This window comes from Chiroxiphia lanceolata, chromosome 9 (genome assembly GCF_009829145.1).
Source record: "Chiroxiphia lanceolata isolate bChiLan1 chromosome 9, bChiLan1.pri, whole genome shotgun sequence".
NCBI classification, from domain to species: domain Eukaryota; kingdom Metazoa; phylum Chordata; class Aves; order Passeriformes; family Pipridae; genus Chiroxiphia; species Chiroxiphia lanceolata.
The window spans coordinates 21,098,770-21,117,931 of NC_045645.1; the positions used below are offsets into that span (position 1 = coordinate 21,098,770).

At 39.0% G+C, this 19,162-nt stretch overlaps 1 protein-coding gene across 8 annotated transcripts in view; it reads left to right on the plus strand.

The window, feature by feature from the left end:
• The window catches only part of NTNG1 (netrin G1), a 149,750-nt gene that overhangs the window by 44,300 nt on the left and 86,288 nt on the right, over positions 1-19,162 (plus strand). The gene's annotated exons all lie outside the window — the stretch shown is intronic.

Here is a 19,162-nt window from a genome sequence, read left to right on the forward strand (position 1 = left end):
GCATCTGCTGTGTCTCATACTTTTCCTTCTCTCATGCATTTAGGTTTTAAAATGACATGTTAAGTAAAATTACTTAACATTACAAGCCATAAAAATAAATTATGGTCAAGTTCCATTAAGAGCCCGCTTCTGGTAACAAACATATACTCTTTATAAGAGCATCTTTAGACTTTTGGGCAAAAAGGAAGGAAAATAGGACTTACAAATTTGTACTTCTGGCTGTTTTGCATGAGAAGTTCTTGTCCTGGTCTTTACCATTTGTTTTGTCATTTAGCATAATGTCTACTAAGATGGAGGAGTGAAAGAAAATTAGGCACTAGGGAAAGTGACTTAATGGTAAGTAATTTTTTTTGTAATCTAGCACTTTTACATCCCATTTTCTTTACCCATTTTAAGACAGTGACCTTTTTTTTCATTTTGCTTTTCTTGTGTGCAAAATTCCTCATTGTAGATAGGCTTCTGCCTGTAGACTGGGCACTCAATTCTTACCTCATACACAGCAAAATGAAGGTGTGATTTTATGTGCATGAACCTAGTTATGCAATTTGGACTATGTTAGCGCAGATTAAAAAAAAAAAAAGAAAGAACAAGTTAGGAATAAGAAGCCAAGATATCTGGAAACTCCAAGTAATATGTGATCCTATTATCCTACACTTTCAGTGCTAATGTTACCAACACAGGATAGAGTCTCACTGGCATAGTTGGGCATGGTTCAATAAACTGCCTCTGGGTAGTTCACTCGTAATGCTTGGTAAGTTGGACCTTCTGTGTACTCATAGCAAATAATTAGGCCTGCATTAACAGCACACCTTCTCCATCAGTTTTAAGAGGAACCAGCAGGACTCCAAGTATCGTTTTATCATTTAGGGAAGAAAGACCTGGCTGTGACTTCCTGGCTTATATATTGTGCTGGTTTTGGCCAGGGTAGAGTTAGTTTTCTTCACAGTGGCTAGTATGGGGCTATGTTTTGGATTTGTGCTGAAAACAGCGATGATAATAAAGATGTTTTAGTTGTTGCTGAGAAGTGCTTATACAGAGCCAAGGCCTTTTCTGCTTTCTGTATTGCCACGCTAGCAAGGAAGTTGGGGGTGCTTGGGAAGTCGGGAGCAGACACAGCCAGGACAACTGACCCCAACTGACCAATATGTCATACCATATGACATCATGCTTAGTATATAAAGTCAAGGGAAGAAGGGGGGAACGTTTGGAGAAGTGGTGTTTGTCTTCTCAAGTAACTATTCTGCATGATAGGGCCCTACTCTCCTGGAGATGGCTGAACACCTGCCTGTCCAGGGGAATCAGTGATTTAATCCCTTGTTTTGTTTTGCTTGTGTGTGCAGCTTTTGCTTTCCCTATTAAACTGTCTTTATCCCATTGCACAAGTTTTCTGGCTTTTACCCTTCTAATTCTCTCCCTGATCCTAGTGATGGGGGAGCAAGTGGCTGTGTGGGGCTTGGTGGCTGTCTGGGATTAAACCATGACATGTATTCAGGGAATGACCTGAAATAATTGAGAAGGAAAACAGTAACAAAAAGAAATTATCTATTTTAAACTTCAATTGCTTTTTGCCTTTTTTTTTTCTGGATGACCTCCATTCTTCACACTCCTCCTTTCCTGTTTCATACCATTATCACCTCTCTGTTTCAGTTTTATCTGGTGTTCTCTACAGTTGTCACTAACTTGTTTCAAAATTTAGTTGTACTCTTCCACCCCTCCTGTCCCCCCCAATGGCTGTCTTTTCAGACTACCTTCTTAGCCAAGAACACACCCCAAAGCCCACCTGTAGAAATGCAGGAGTAAGGACTGCAGTGCCATTCCTGTAAGCAGGCACTCCCACACCACTCCGGTCGCTGATCCCGTTTATTCAGCATCACATGCAGTTCACACAATTGGCTCTCAGATACAGTTGCGGTGACTTCAGGGCCACTACTTTGGGGAGTAAAGGCTCTCAGCTGTGGATAAAAAATTCACATTCTATTCTCCAAAAGAATAAGGTTCGTAACAGCAATGTGTCCATAAATGCTGCCTGTGAAAAGCTGCTCTGTCCGCGAAACTTCCCACTTCTGCTGCAGTCAACCACTCTGTGGCATTTTGAAAAGTAAAAATCCCAGTAATGATGCCAGCATCAGTTGCGATTGGTCAGGGATCCAAAACGTAATTCTGTTCACATATTTGAGTATCAAAATATTCAGCTTCTGAAGTCTTAATGTATTTTTCAGAGAAAATTGATTTTGATTAAAGACATTGCAGGAGAACCTAATACATGTTCAAAGATGTAATTTCCTAAATTTTTTTGTCTACTGCAGCTTTAACGAATTCACAAAAGTTACTCCCAGTTTATCCTGACTTACACAGATTTCCCATAACATTTCATTAAAAATGAGAATGCAAGCAATGTAGACCAATTTTAACTGGATTTTCACAGCACAAAAGAGTAAATGTGTATTTTTCCAGAGATTTTTTTCAGACACTGTTGATACCATCGAGGAAGCTGGAGGTGATCTTCCCTAAAACTCTGGAGAAGTTTACAAATGTAGCACAGAGTGTCCTTTGTGTGTAACTTCTTCCATATCATGGAGGAGTGGAAAAAACCACGAGTTTTCTCTAAAACTGAAAAAGCAACTATACTGAAAGAGTGAAATTGTATTGTTCTTACCAGAACTTGCTTATCTTGAATCATAGCAAAAATTAATAAGCCTTCCCCAGCCCTTCTTACTCATCTGGTTTACTACAGATTCAAAACCAAAAATAAATCCTTCCTGCAACCTTCTCACCATTGACTTGGCTTATAATGCAGCTACCCTTTAAAGTATTTTAAAAATACAAAACATGAAACCACTAAGGAGACTGCAGTCTGGGGTGCTGCCTTTATGGATGAACAGCACATTTTCTTACAGATCAGACTCACAATTATTATTCTTGGTATTTCACTGGTTCAAAAAAATTTCATTTCCAAAGTCTAGCACACACATGCATCATTACTGCCTGTTTGGCTAATGCCATGCAGGCAGCATGCTGCAGCCTGCTCTCAAAGCAGCAGTTCTATTTGCAGAACATTCTGTTTGTAACTTAATTAAATTCACTTGGTGAATTATTTTAAATGTCATAATTCATAATTGGTGCTTGGTTTCTTTTAAATGCAGATATATTAAGGAGTAATTAATTTTACATGAAGTCCAGTAATAAAATAACTCCAAACAATAAAACACAGTGGGAGATCAGTCCTCATCTGAGATGACTGGAGGGGCACAGTTTTTATTGCAATAATGTCATTCTTTTAATCTTTACAATTATTCATCATTAAGAGATTGATTTTACCCACAGTGTCCTACATTGGACACAGTGTGTCCCTTCATTATTTTTTCTGCTATTTTGAGAAAATTTTGTATTAGACACTCTTGCTGCTGTTCACATAATTGGAACATCTAGGAGCAAGCCTGCTTCAATTTAAATCAGTTGCAAAGATTCCCACAGCCTTTAGTGGGAGTTAAGAGGGAAACATGAAGGATTTGTCCATCACAAATGCCAGAGTAACAGCACCAAATACATATACATGCATATATATATATATATAAAATTCTTTGTGCTGCTTCCTGAAGTTTTCCTACGGGGATTTACTCAGGAGTATAGGATGTGGCTGTTCTGCATCCACCTCTCCAAGGCACAACAACAATGGAACGCCTGAGCTTTGCTAAGACCAGTGCATGCTTGACAGCATGTCATTGTAAAGGTGACAAAAGAGCAGCTGGCCATCAACAAAATAATAAAACTGACAATGAGATATATCAAAATGCTGTCAAGATAGGGAATGCCTCCAGGCAGAGGTTATCTTCATCCCTGTTTGGGCAATGCCCTTCAGCAAGCTGTGGGCTTGGACATGCCACTGCAATAACAATGTGTAAACAAATAGCAGTAATTAAGACATTCAACAGCCCAGCAGAAAGCTTTGTTCTTTCTCTGTTTAGCATAAATCTTGTTCATGTAACTGAACTATAAACATTAACTGAACTATAAACTATAAACATTCTACACATACCTATGGTATTCAACACAGTTGTGTCCCTTGGACCACTGGGTAAACTGAAAATAGGCTCCTCAGCTGTGAATAAGAATGAATAGTGGGATGAGACACACCAGGTTTAGACTCTTTGACATCTGTGATTTTTAATGACAAATGGGGGCTATCTAGTACAGGATCAGAATTTGAACACCATTACTACATAACTTATGCTAAAGTCTTCTGCAGGGTGATAGGATCCATTATTTTGTAAAAGCTAGTCAGAACCTGAAAATCTGCCTTTTCAGTCTTATCTCTTGTAGTTGCATCATCCCATGCCTGACTTAGCCCTGCTAGCCTAGACTCAAACTAATAAAGCCATGCATTTGTGGGTGTAGGTATTGGAAAAAATCATGATCCCATTCAGGGTGGTGACTGACAAGCATTGAGATCTTAAATGAAGGTGCCCTGAAGGACTTAGAGCCTGTGGTGTAATTTAATTAAGATATCAAAGTGATAGCATTGTATCATCTATGACAGCTATTCTATTATAAAGCATTTCTTTAATTAACAAGGGTGATACCTGAGAAGGCAAGCACTGGCATGGAACACACTTGCCTTACACTCGGAGAAACACAATTACTCTTCAGACTTACTTGAGTCACATATTTGTTTACTGCCTTTTTATTTGCCTTCAGGTGGGGCTGTGGCCTCTGTTCCCCGGTTTCACATGGTCCCCACAGCCCCTGGATGCCACAGGGATCTTGTCCTAAACCCTGCCACATCTGCAAGCTCCAGGAGCAGAGTGGGGTCTTCTAGTTTTTTCTCACTAAAAAACTTCCTCCTCATTGTCCTCCACTGACACTGGGGTAGAGCAGCTGATGGCAAAGCAGGCCAGCTCCAGAGGAGCGCAATGTATGCGGAGTTAAAAGCTGCTGGGAAGTGACAGGATGATCTGGGACTTCATAAGCACTGGGATACCTCCTGGAGCTTTTATTCAATTGCTATTCAGGTTTTATTCAGTAAGAACATCTGTTGGTTTCAGAGAAATCTTGTGTAGGAATTAAATTAATTGAATCTCAGGATAGGATTTGCTTCATTGAAAGGAACTTTAGAGAATTTAAATAAACCGTGAAGTCCTAATAAAATATTTTCTGTGGCATAAGGTTATTTTCTAAAAGAATATTTAAATATCTCTTCATATATAAAACATATAGTTTAAAATGGTTTTCTTATGTGCTTGCAGATTTAAAAAAAGTCAGAAGTTTCTATTTTTGAGCATCATATCCAAAATTTTGGCAGCAGCCAAGTCCTGTCATCAATTTGTATACAGGTCATTTCTCCAGGTTTGGGGGGTACGGCACCCTAAAAGAAAATGCTAAGTCAGAGTTAAAGCTATTTGCAAACTTTTACATAAATAAATATATATATATATTGTTGTGATAATATATATATTTTATATATATATAATATATATTATATAATTATATATTATATATAAATATATATATATTGTCGTAATTCTAAGTTTCTAACTCTTACATCTGCAAAATAATGTTTACAAAACTAAGTCTAGAAAAGCAGTCTAAGAAATATGAAGCTTTAGAGAGGAACTTGACTATTCATAGTATCAGATGAAGGAACTGATTTTTTAATTTAAAGCTAGTCAGTACTGTGTTGCAGAATATAGAGAGATAAGTTGAGATATAGAGTCACAAATGTTTTCAAGGAGGCAAGAGATAAACAGCCTATTTTTTTCTTTAATAGCTTCTATGACAAAGACAAGTACCTCTCCAGCTTCTTGAATAAATTACACTAGTATGTCATTTCCATAGCCTTACTATGTCATTATGAGTTATTAAAATCAAAGATACCTTAACAGACTTGCTTTCTTCTTATATACATTTTGATTATTGGTCAACATTCTGAATTTCCAGTTTTCATGCCCATGAAATATTATTTAACTAATGTGTTCAAATGCTATGTAACAGAATTCACAAAAATAACCTCAAATCCATTTAAAATTATTTACAACCCTATGTTCACTTCAGTTATAAGCTAAAATCAAGAGTTGTTTTTCACTGATCTCACTGCAGCACTTTCAGTAAAAGCTGAGTGAAAAATCAGGAGAAATGAAAATTAAAAAATCCAAGGGCATATCTTTTGAAGTTGCTTTTTTCTTTTATATTTTTGCATTAACATATCACACATAGCCATGTGGAACAGCACGATTTTGTATGCTCTCTAAAGACATTGTTATAAGCAGAGCTATGCTATTTCTTATGCTTAAAACACTTTATTAGGGCCTGAAAATACTCAGATGGTATATGCAAAGTTTTTTTAGGTAAAAAAATGTAAATGTTGCGTACCTTGAAAGAAAAAGGCATATGGCTTTGGCTTGTAGCATAGCACAGCCTTAAATTTTGTGCCAGAGGAAAGAATACTTCACCTTCTCTGAGGTCTTTTATTTTTGCACCCTTGCAAGAACTGATTCATTTTATAAGCAGATATTTTTCATTCCAGTAAGTGCACTTCATATAGCGCCTTTAGTACAAACTGGAACCTAAAATTGCATTTAAGGATAAATGCTGAACAGTACTAGATTGTTTAAATTATAGAGTACCTGTAGGAACATCTGTCACTGTAGCAATGCAACTTCATCCCTTTCTGGCTTCAGGTGCTGCCTTGCCCAGCTACCATCAGACATCAGAAGCACATCCAAGTGTTAGGGAGGTCATGTAGCTGTCATGCCCCCTCACAGAGGCTGCTGAAGATGGAGCTGGGCTATCCTGGTACACTCCTGTCCCTGAGCATCCCTGATCTCTGGGCTGCACAGCCAGGATACTGGCAGCTGCTGCAAGGTTTTGACCTTTCTTAGACCTACTGTGAGAAGCAGAGTCTGTTGGAAAATAGTCCTACAGTCAACCAGCAAGTCCTAAAACAGCATTTTTGCTCAAAAACAGTTGAACAGCTGGACAGGGTGGGATAAAAAAAATGTAATTTTTCACATTTCAAACGGCAGCAGTTAATTGCATTACTCTATCCAAGGTGTTTCTCTTCATCACGTCTTCTGTAAGACGTGTGATGGGTAGAACTGATAGGGAACATAATATGCCGTAATTTATTTCTTCCCAGGGTGATACAGTGGAAGGCAGCATACTTAGAGCTTCTCTTATCGTCTTACTCCATAATAGATTGAAGTGTATTAGGATAAAAGAAATCTCTGTCCTTAAACTTTACCTTCAGGCATCCCAGCAGGCAATTGTAGAAAGTCTATTTTTACCACTATAGAAAAATTACATTCAGTCTCTTCTTGTGAGAAACTTCTCCACCTAATGCTTACCAAAAGTCAAATGGTTTATTCATTCTACAATGTTCATGAGTTACAGTTGTCTCATCCTGGCATACATGCCCAGATTCAATCTCTGTAGGGCGTTAATAACATGCAAAAAAAATTGGCAGCACAACCTCCACACAGGCAAACAACATTGAAATGCCAAGCACCACCACATGGCCCAGGCTGCCCTGGTCTTACTAACGAGGTTTCCTGAGTTAGCCCAATTAATGTGCTGATGACAACTCCTGGTTGTAGTGGAGGCATGCAGATGTTCAGAGAGAAACCTCACCTTGCAGCAGTCTTGCCACAGCTCTGTAGGGAAAGAAGCCTCTTCATCTCCAGATTTGAATTACTTTACAATCAACTCAGGAAGCAAGTTTGCCTCAGTTCAAGGGAGTTGCTTGCATGCTACGCATCTGATGAGTTAATTGAAAGTATTACATACCCTATCATAAGCCTTTGTTGCACTTAGAGATGCTCTTGCTTTATTTCAGGTAGAATATTCTCAGTTGGACTTGGGAGGTTCTCTGTGTCATTTGGGACAGTACCTGAGGCCATGAAATATTGTTGGGGACTGGTTTCAGCCCCAATTCCCGTTGCTCCGAGTCTCCCATCTGAGGCAGCAGCAGGGATCATGCAGATATTACTTCCCTGCTCTTTGCATGGGACAGGAGCAGCTGCTTTCCTTTCCCTTTTAGCAGCCCTGCTATCCAGCCAGTTGGGCTTCTCCATATTTCAGTATGCTATGATGACATAAATTTTAAAAATGACAGGTTGTTAGGAGACAGTGCAACCACACACCATGCTTGAAGTGTAATTCACAGATAACAGTCTTAGTATTAACTATTTTAGAAAGTGACTGTATATTTTTCAGAGGTGTGCAGTTATTTTTTTATTATGGACATATGTGATAAAGGAAATTACATGACAATCTCCCGCACGGAACTGAACAAATTACCAGTTTATCACAAAGTTTGCAACCCTTCCTCAAAAGATACTGTACGGTGTTTTATTTCATTGAATTACTTATATTGGAGCAGTATCCTAATGTGGATTTGATGAGTGTCTTCATTCTCTTTCAAAGCGCTATGTGCTATAATTTGAATGTGGAGAGACATCACACAATTCATTGTGAATACTAATAAGACATCTCTTCACTGTATAATGAAATTCAGCATTTAAATTTGTTTCTATAACAATTCCCCATTATGTAGGTATACACTGTGATTCATTAAAAATATTTATTTTATCATCCTGACAAACACAAATGAAGGGAAAACAATGTGTCCCACCTTTTAAGAGAAATGAGGTGAAATTGGATTTCACTTACAATTGTCATTATTGTTTATGTTCCTTTTCATTCTTCCTTTAAGTGGTTCACATACACACAAGACTCCTCTGAGCCTAGGAATTCTGTAACAAAAATTATCAAATACAACAAATGAGTGCAGATTCTGTAGTGATAATAAGATAGACTTTTTTATATATATATTTAGAGCAGTGCTCCTGCATAACATCAGCAATTGTAATTGTGGTGTTTGATATTCAGTGTTAATCCATTGGCTCTAAAACTTATTAAAAGCAGCAGTAGACATATTGCTAATATAGGAGCAGATCCAAAAATGTCAAAAATAATACTGACATTAAGAATCAGAAATAAAATTACAGTTATTGTAGAAATACAATTTTGCATGAGATCCATGAGCACAGAATCAATAACACTCTGGAGTGTTATTGAACAGTACCTACAGATGCAGACAGTCCCAAAAGCACAGCTGAGACATCCCCAACAAGAAAAGAATTTCTTCTGTCTCTTTGATCCCTTTTATTTGTTGTCTGGCTCTTTTCTCTGTGGCATTAGCCATAGAATTAATACAAAGACAAAAAAAATTCTCTTTGAAAAAAAGGCCTGTGGAGAAAAGGAAAAGAGTCTGGCTTAGCCACCACTTGTCTGAGCACTAATTACTTCACTTCTCTGTCTGATCTCCCCCAGCTGTTACTTTGTGGGCAGCTGAACACACCTGCTTGTAAGTCATTTGGAGATTTAGAGCTAAAAACTAATATGCAAAACATTACATTAACATGGATTGAAAGGTTTTTTTCAGCTTTATGTGACACTGTTTTACTACCCTTATTCATAGCTAGTAAACTACATCCTATTACATGTGTGGCTTATTGAAACTGGTGTGACAGCATGCAAAATAAAGGACTATCAGAGTTGGGGAAGACAACCTGCCTTGGCTTAGCAAAGCTGTCTAATTTCAATAATAACAAAGTAAAAGGTCGTTCAGCTTTGGGAAATCAACTGTTTATTGAATGGCACTCTGTTTCTCTCATTGGGATGATTAGTAAAACATCAACTTACATTTTGGTAATGCTCTCATCAATATACACGTTACTCAGTCTAGGCTGTATAGGTATTTGATTAGACCATCTGTTCTAAGAAGATTACTTCCTTTTGGAAGAAATAAAATGAAATTAAAGATTTTTTTTTTCCATGTTTTGCATTACACTTGACTAAAGTTACTTAACTATTGGTGCTACTTAGGAATCTTCTTTAACAATCTTAAAGGTCTCCCACAGAGGATGCAGGAATTACCCCAGGAAAACTATTAAAGCTGACAGTGGTTTGTCACAGGCAATCATTAATGAATACCATGGAGAATTTGGTATACTTCTGTTCATTGTCTGGCCATAATTCATAGTTGATATCCCAGAGATTTTGCAGAATGACTGTGTAGCTGCACATTTAGGGAAGCAAATAGCATCTTAAAAGATGGTTGGTGGAAATTATAAGTGGGAAATAAATGGTAAGATCTTGCTTCTGAGGGTGAATACTTAAACAAGGCCTCTATCTTTGCAAGGCTAGTTAAGGTTTGGGGTTTGGTTTTGTGAGTTTCCCTTTTAACTTCCTCATACAGGAGTTGTGTGTTTCAGTGCATGAAAACAGTCTTGTGTAAACTGTCAATCAGAATATCTTGATATGTGCACTGATATACAGTGCATTTGGCTATCTCAGTCTTCATTAATACAGACTACCAGTATTCTGAGTAAAACATAAAACCTACAGTCACAAGGACATGACATACCTTCCATCACACTCTGCTGTACTTCCCAGGTGTAGCATATCCTACAGTTCCACTTTTAGGAAAGAATAAAATTATCAAATAAAGCAAATTAAAAATGTAAAACATGCATTTTCTCTGTATGCGTACATACAGAGAAAAAACCACCTGCCAGTAGAAAAAACAAAAATCTTCGTACCTGAATTTAGATTGTAGAGCTTGCAACAGCAGTACCCTCAGTGCAGACCTCGGTAGCATTTGCAGGTGCTGTGTTTACATCTGTCGTAAAGGAAATAATCTAAACCTGTTGTCCTAAATCCTGCTGTTCTTTGTAAAAATAAAATTGTAATGATGCCTTGGGGGGATGTATGTATTGAAATTCATTTTTTGGGGACAGAAATGGTTTTACCTAAGCCCAATACACATGTACACACCCTGAGTGGTCTTTTACAGTATAAATAACACATACACATGCAAGTAACTATTTTTATATGTAAATGACCTTTCAACAGATAAGCATGAGTATGACAGCACAGGCTAATTTCACTCTTTGTTCAGTATTTAGGTGTGCTTTCATGTTGCCCTTAAGCCAGTCAATCTATCTGCACTGCTTCGCTTCCTTCCCAGCTGTTGCATCCCTTCTGGCAGTATCAGCACTCCTCTGGCCAAGCAGTACGTCAGATCAGAGACTTGATTCAGTGAAAATCTTAAGACTGAGGAAAAAAGTGCTTGCTTTCCAGGCGCATCCAGTGCAAACCTGCACAGAAATCAGTATTATCGAGGTTAAGGGGACATTATTTAAAAAATAAGAATTTCTTCATGTAATTTGCTTTATAGTAACTGCCTGTAATCGTGTGGAGTTTTCTTATTACACCATACTTAAATATGTTGGAATAGACAAAAAAGCTTTGCTTGTTTAGAAATAGTTTGTTGATTTTGACTTTACATTTTTGTATGTGCTTATGTAAAATACTTTTAAAGCTTAAATCAGATGCAGCAGTTCTACTCTAAGTATTTGAACGCTGTAGAATAGCTGTATGCTATTAAAAAGCTATGACAGTCTGCTTTGGTGGACAGTCAGATAGTTATTAAAGCCATGTTAATGACCTACATAGCATTTTAGAAAGCTTCTGGATTGAAAAATATCATAGCTAAGAGAAAAAAGAATAAGGGGCTTTGTACATCTTTCTCAATAAGTAAATAATGGATTTGGCATTATCATTAAGATATTTAAGGGGCAATTTGATAATGGAGAAGTTTAGCCCACATATATTAGGGACAGAAGGTTTTTAAACTGCAGTATAAAACCATCCTGTTATATCTAACATCTTACCATAACAATTACTAATCAGTAATGGCTTTGTGAAAAAAGTTTTCATTCAAATTCCATTTAATCTATATACGCAATAATCATAGTTGTCCTTTAATGGAGAGATCCAGAGCCATGTAGTTTTCATTCAAGTAATTACAACACTCTACATTTATTTTTCATTAACTTCAGTATTTTTATGTTTCTGTACTGCTCATTTCTAACCTCACATGAGAGTTGGTATATGCGTGACCTTTTTAGAGCTGTGATGAACGCTCTGCATAAAGAGCTGTCCAAGTAAGATGCATTTACTGAAATTAGCATAGGACAGGATTTGCGCAGAACACCATTGTAGCTCATCACTTAAACACCACACCGGTGCTCTGTTCTGCTCACTTCCTTTGATTTACACAAAACTCCGGTTGAAATTCATGGCCTGGACCTGAAGGTACTCAGTGACCAGGACTTGTGGCATCAATATTTTTCACAAGCCTCCACGTTACCACTCCAGAGCTGTCCACCAGGAAGATAAGAAAACCCTTACCACAGGAGTGGGGGCCACAGGGGCAGAAGGTGGAGCTTTCTTGGGAACCAGTTAGAAAGCTATGAACAACCTTTTGCAGAAGCCACAGCCATCACAAATCAGCTGCCTCCAGCACTATGGCAAAGCATATTTCTTCTTCTATTGCCTGTGGGCAGTAGAAACACAGAACTAGTTACATTTACTGCTTCCATTGTGTCATGTACCAGCAGAGACCTTTCTGCCGCTCATACACAACTCACCCACTGAAAAGGAGCACCAGTCAAACTCTGCCCACAGAGGTCCATCATATCCCTCAGCAGGGAGCAGGAGGCCAAGGAGCAGCAGGAGTAGAGTCACCCAGTGCAGGGACAGATGTGGAGGGGTCTCCCAGATGTGGGAGACCCACCCCAGCACTAGCTGTGCCCTCAACAACACGTGCCATCCCACATGGTGTCAGGGGACACCAATGGCCCATCAGCAGCCCCAGGTACAACACATGGGCAAAGCAGGGTCACAGAGGGAGCCCCTTTAGGAAGACCAGAAGGAAACAGGATTACAACACAGCCCTGTAGCCCACCCAGGAGAACAGGCCAGATGGAGATCTCAGCCTGAGCTTAAATAGGGCCTGGGCCTGGGCCTGGGGCCCAGCTGAGGCTGGTCACGGACATCAACCCCTGCTGCTCAGGTGGGGCTGGCCAGAGATGTTAAAGCCTGCTGGGGTCCTCCATAGTTTCTCAGATGTTTTGTGTTCCACAGTTTTCTTTTTTGGATCAAAAATCTGAATACAATCATTTATAACCACAAATAAATAAAAAAAAATTTTTAAAAATTTATTTAATTTTAGTGTTTTCAGAACCTTGATTCTTCCTGCTGTCGCCAAGGTGATTTAATTCCCTCCATGATCTCTATGATAACTGATACCATCTTTTCATGATAATGGACCAACTTCTTCTGTGCTGGCTTTTCCTTGCCCAGGGATGGCACCTTTCAACTGTAGTTTTTAGACATCTCCTTTTTTCTACCCTCTCTACTCCTTTCTACCCATTCTAATTCATGAATAGTCCAAAATAATCAAACAGTGAGCAAGATGAGAGCTGTATCAGAACACAAAATCTAAGGTAGAGACACCCAAGGTGGTTGTTACTGACAGTATAAGCTATTCCCAGTTGAGGACACCCCTGTATCTCCTGCATGACTTCCTTGCCGGAGCTCCTGCAGGGCAGCAAGGTGGCTGGAAAAGTGGGTCAGATGAAAATGTGTGAGCTGAGCATGATGCAGGAGATTGATACCCTCTGCTGCCTTGTCCAAGGAGTGCTCTCGTGGACGGGCTGATTTACCCAGGACGAGTGCCAGTGTGCTTGGAGAAGGGAATTCTACATACCTTGGGATATCAGTTTCTCAAATCCAGATATGCATCCTGTGTAGAAGAAACTCAGGTTTTCTTGGAACATTTGCCGTGTTGTTCAGCCAGAGCTCAGCACAATGGAGTCCCAGCGTTACACATGTCATGACACTGCATAAGTTATAAATAGGAAAGTGATTATATTGCCAGATAGCTGCTGATACAGGAGGAAAACACCAATATTGAGCTTCTGAAATAACAAAACCACACTTGGATCAGTGCCAGCAGATCTGTCTTAAGGTTATGCCAGAATGATCAAGTGGTCAGAATAACATCAGCAAGGCTGCCGAGTCAAAGATAGTCTGAGAAGCATAAAGCCACCCATTAGGAATTAATAAAATTTTCACCCCTCAAAAGTGGGTAGAGATATTTCAGAGGACACAAAACTCCATTTGCCTCATAAAGTAAATTGAAAAGCATTTCCAAAAAGTAACTAAAGTATCTAAAAGGAGAGAATGTTCTGCTAGGACTTAAATGCCTTTGGCAAGTGCACCAAATTTGTGCTGCAAATATTAAAATGTTTTCCTATTATACATTTTCAATTCATAGTATTGAAGAGAGGCAATAATCTGAGAACTACTCTGAGTGCCAAGAATGCCTTCACATGATCTACCAAAAGGCTTTGGAAGAAACAGTACAATATAATCAGGGATTACAGAGTTCATCATGCTAAAGCATTTCTCTCTAACTCTGCATCTATATGTAAATTTGGGATAGAATTCCATACCTCATGGAGGTGTTGTCATGAAGATTAATTAGCTAGGTTTGTGTTCCACAAGGCAAAGTGCCAGATCTTTAGAGGCTTAAATGTCTTTTTTAAATCTGAATTTTATGGGCCTTCTTGCACCGAGTTTGTTGCAGGATCAGGGCCATAATCTGCAATGTACTTTCAAGCTTAAAACTGCACAAAGTTGTTAAGCATTATTATCTATTTTTGGCCATTCACATCCTCTCTGGTTTAATCTTTTTAAGTCTCCCCAGAAGTTATTGATTTAAATATGCTTTTATTTTCTTTTTTGCTCGTTTTGAAGAATGTATATTGTTCAGCCTGCAGCTCAGAGTTCAAAGTGCTTGTCTGGCCATCCAGATGCCTCTCACTTGGGAGCTCTGTGGAAGAGCTTGAAATCTTTCACTGAAATTTTAGCACTTCTTCTTTCTTAACTTAAATCACTTTAACTTAAAATGCTGTCATTGCAGTGATGAAAGGCTATTAATGGTAAAATGTTCTTGTCTAGAGCCATTCCTCTCTTCATCACAACAATAATTCTGCAGACATTGACCGAGATGCTCTCAAACCAGCTAATGGATGTAGTGAGTTTGATAACATCACTTATCATTCAGCAGATCCTGTGCCTTGCCAATCCTCCACCACACTGTTTGCCCTTAGTAGGACAACAACCTAATGAGCAGTATCCCACAATTAATGGTTTCATAATCTGGCTCTTTCATGGTAAACAAGTAATTCCTGGTTAGAAACCACATGCAAAATGTAAGCATTAGGGCAATTGCTGCTATTAGCTATTACTGTCTAATTAGTCATCGACGATGTACAGCTTGGCACCAAGTGAACTAATTCTATGATCTCTTGAAAAGGAAAACAGAAATACTCTATTATTTCCAAAAGTGTGATTTGAATGCAGTAATTTACCACACAGCCTCTCTCCAAATGTGAGTCAGGCTGTATTTATTTCTTGTCTGGTGCATTTGAGCTAATTACCTTGAGGCAGCGGTATAAAAATCAGTTGCTGTGATTCACTTCTTGAAAATGTATTTTGCTTCTTCTTAAAATCTTGGCCTGCTTGACCTCAGCAGCCTTCCCCAGTTTGAAAACGCAAGTTATAATGCTCTGTAGGGATTTAGCCAGGTGTCTATTACAGCATGTAATCTGTGATACAGCTTCCAATATTCATGCTACAGAAGGGTTAAGCCCCTCTGTCTTTGTTCCTGAGTGAAAAAGTCCATGAGGTGTTAGTGTGGACAGGGAATAGATTGAAAGAAGCAACGTCTTTAATCAAACCATAAGCCTGTGTGGGTATCACTGAGGAGCTGTACTGGTGAGAGACCAGAGGCTTCACCTGAGCAGCAGCACTCAAACTTTAACCCTTGAACGGCAGCTTCAGCACTGCTGCTGGCTCCCCTGCTGACATTCAACAGTCATACTACTGCTAGACCTCTGTTTTTAACCAAAATCCTCACTCTAGGATCACTGTCCCATCCATCACTGAGCTGTTCCTGAGGAGGCACTTGGTAAGACAGTGCTGCCCAGTGGGAGCAAGGCCAGCCCCAGTGCCCTGTCCCAGGCAGGGACACTTGCAGAGCACCTCAGACACCACTATGGAAGTTCAAGCTGGCTGGCACAAACAGACATTACTGTGTGCTAAAACAAACTAAATCCAGCTAAGTGAGGGGAAACCCTACTGGGACCAGCCAGCCCTACTCAGCAGCTTCTCAGGTAACGCTGCTTTTTCCAGCCAGGGCTGAATGTGATCAAGTCGTGATACAGCCATATGCCTTTGTTGTGCCTGCAAAACAGGTACCCCTCTTCCTAAAGCCAAAACTTTTAGACTATGTCAGTAGTTTTGGTAATATTTTTAATTCCATGATCAGCCAAAACCAAAATAAATAGCAACCTTATTTGCCTGCAAGGAGCTATTTAATATCTCCAATTACTGTATGGGAAAATAGTGGGTTTCTTTTAGATAGTTGTGGTGTTGGGAAAGACTCAGCTACCTTTTATGCTAATTGGCAGTAAAGTGTTTAGAAGTATTTCTCAGTGTTTAATTATTTAGAACTCTCCTAATGGCTTAAATATAATTTTAAAAAGTTATAAATATTTTCCACCTTGTCCAACAGAAGAGCTGCTCCTTGGAAGGCTTAAATGAAGATCTGTTTATGGCTGCCTGCTAGTCACAAAATTACTTAGAGTTGTTAATGCTCTGATCCTTTAGATGTCCCCAACACAGACTGAGCTTAGTTTTCACAAATCGGGGAAAGTTTATCTTTGTTGTATTCATTTTAGCGAGACAGAACTCTTAAAGAGGATTATTATAGAGATCAAGACATTAAAATATGTAACTAATCACATTTAAATTAATTGTTTTCATAATAACATGTACTAAGGGATGTTCATGTAGAGTAAGACCCTTTTACACTGTTTCGGTAGTGTTAGTATGACTTACCATGCAAATTACATTTAAGATTAATTAGAAGCAGTTTAAAGCCAAGTTGCATGGTAGAGAAAATGGGAACCTGACTCCAAGCCTCTGAAGCAATAATTATGTTACATATTTCAAAATTACGTCAGTGACTACCATGTCAGTAGACAGAGGGGAACTTACCTAAGCTCATAATTTCTCTCCTTGTCCCAGTGTTAAATTCAGGACATTTATTTTATCAGCTTATATCAGCTTAGCTGTTTTTCTCCTAATTTTCTCTTTGGAGTACTTGAACTTCACACAGATTATTTTGGTGTCATCAAATCATATACCTCTTAAAATAGTGTGCCATAAAATTAAAACAATAATTCCATTTATTTGGGAGGATACGCATTCACCGTGCCATTCTTTTAGGTGACTTATTGCAACCAGCTCTGTCATCTTACTTCATTCACATTAGCTTGCGGGGTTTTTAGAGCCCCCACTCCCAGTTATTCTCTGATTCTGTTGGCACCTCAGCTTTTGCTAAAAAGCAAAAGATAAAAGGCAAAGAGAGCAAAATAAATCAACTAATATGCAGAAAGAAAGACTACATCTCATACAATCTGGGTTACCCGATGAAGTCATAAAACATGCCTTCTCCAGCATCCAGGGACTAGTGGATCAGAGCGGCTTTAGTTTTTAACACGAAGAATCACAACAGACTCAGTGGTTGGTTGTGGAAAAGGAAAACAAAGCCATCCCTCAGCAGTGCTTAATGCTCCTATCTGGCTACACAGGAGCATTTATTTGCTGGGTTTCAACACCCATGACCTCCCAGTGAAGTTGCTTTTACGAAAGCAAGGGCAGAAGCATATAGGTTATAGGTACACAGGCAGCTTTGTGGCATTGGGTACAGAAGGGACCAGATTTTTCTAGGAAACCTCAGACAGGTGTGATTTACGCAACTCTCAGCATTTTCTGAAAAACTGGTATTTACATATAGCCAAAGGGTCTGGAACCTTACAGATTTCACAGTGTGTATATTTTCCCCGAGGAAAAGAAAAGGCCTTTGTAAGTTAGCAAATTCTGGCATTTATATCTGATATATTAAATGGAACTTAAATATTAAAATATTCGGTGTTTTCTCTATTCTTTTGGAAACTTAGTTTTAATTTTCACTGTTTTATTCAAAAGGAAGGCATAGAAATAGCAACCATGAGCTTAAAATCAGAGCTGTAACGGGGACTTATTATAGACAATATTTTGCAGAGTATTTCCAGTTACAGCTGCATGCTTTGAAGCTGTCAGCAGCATGCTGTTTTTCAAATAACCCTTTTTGTTATCTTGTAGTTTTCTTTCATAACTTCCAGTCCCAGTGAATTGTTGTCAGTTTTAGCATTCAGCTGTATTAACAAGAGAGAGAGAAAGAAAATACTATTTTCCAGCCCAGGTAAGAGGAATTTGCCAGTGGGGAGGGCAAAGTCAGTGCAGAAGTTCTTTTGCTTGTGTTTTGTGGGAGTATGTCAAGGAGCAGAGCAGTGGCCAAGGTGGAAACTGATGTTTGAAACCCATTTCCCACAGTGGATAGCATTGAATTGCTTCATTGCCCTGAGGCTTTGAGGTGGAGAGAAGCATAACTGTAATTATAAGAAAAGAAAAGGTCGATCATCATACTGAGGCTTTTTCTTTTTTCAGGGTAGGTGCAGGGAGCTCTGATTAATGACAATAATAGCTACACTTATAATCTCATCGAGCTCTACTAGGTATAGGGATGTGCATATTTTTCCCCAGCAGTGCTGACCATCAGTGAATAGAGGCATGGCTTCTTCCACCATCTGTATGTCAGGCAGAGGGAAGGACACAGAGAGCGGCTGCTCTCTGGAACAAACGCGGAATGAACAAGTAGCAAAATACTAATGCACTGTTGAAAGGTGAAATTAGACATACGTGATTCAGTGCAGCCTACGGGGTCTGATATCTTGGCAACTGCTACAAGATATCCCCAATCTGCAGACAAAATAGCCTTTGTGAAGAAGCAGAAGATTGTAGTGTGCAAGTTAATGCATCAAAAGGCCAGAAAGAGAATAATTCACTTTCACCTTGCTACAGAGGACAAGCAGCAATAAAAGCTGTGCACTATTGGCAAGGTTTTTTTGTTGCTGTTTTTAACTCACCCCTCGGTTCAGAGCTACAACCACCTTGGCACTGTTCCAGCTGAAGCTGCTGACATCTCCCTCCTAATCAGGTGCTGGATTATTTGTCCTGATAAATTGAAGCTGGTGCCTCATGAAAAGTCTTTCCTGAAGTACTTCAGTACCCTGTAATAAGATGGGAGATATCTGAATCAAGCCCCAGAGCAGACAGAGCACTGTTTTTCTACTGGCTTTTGGTA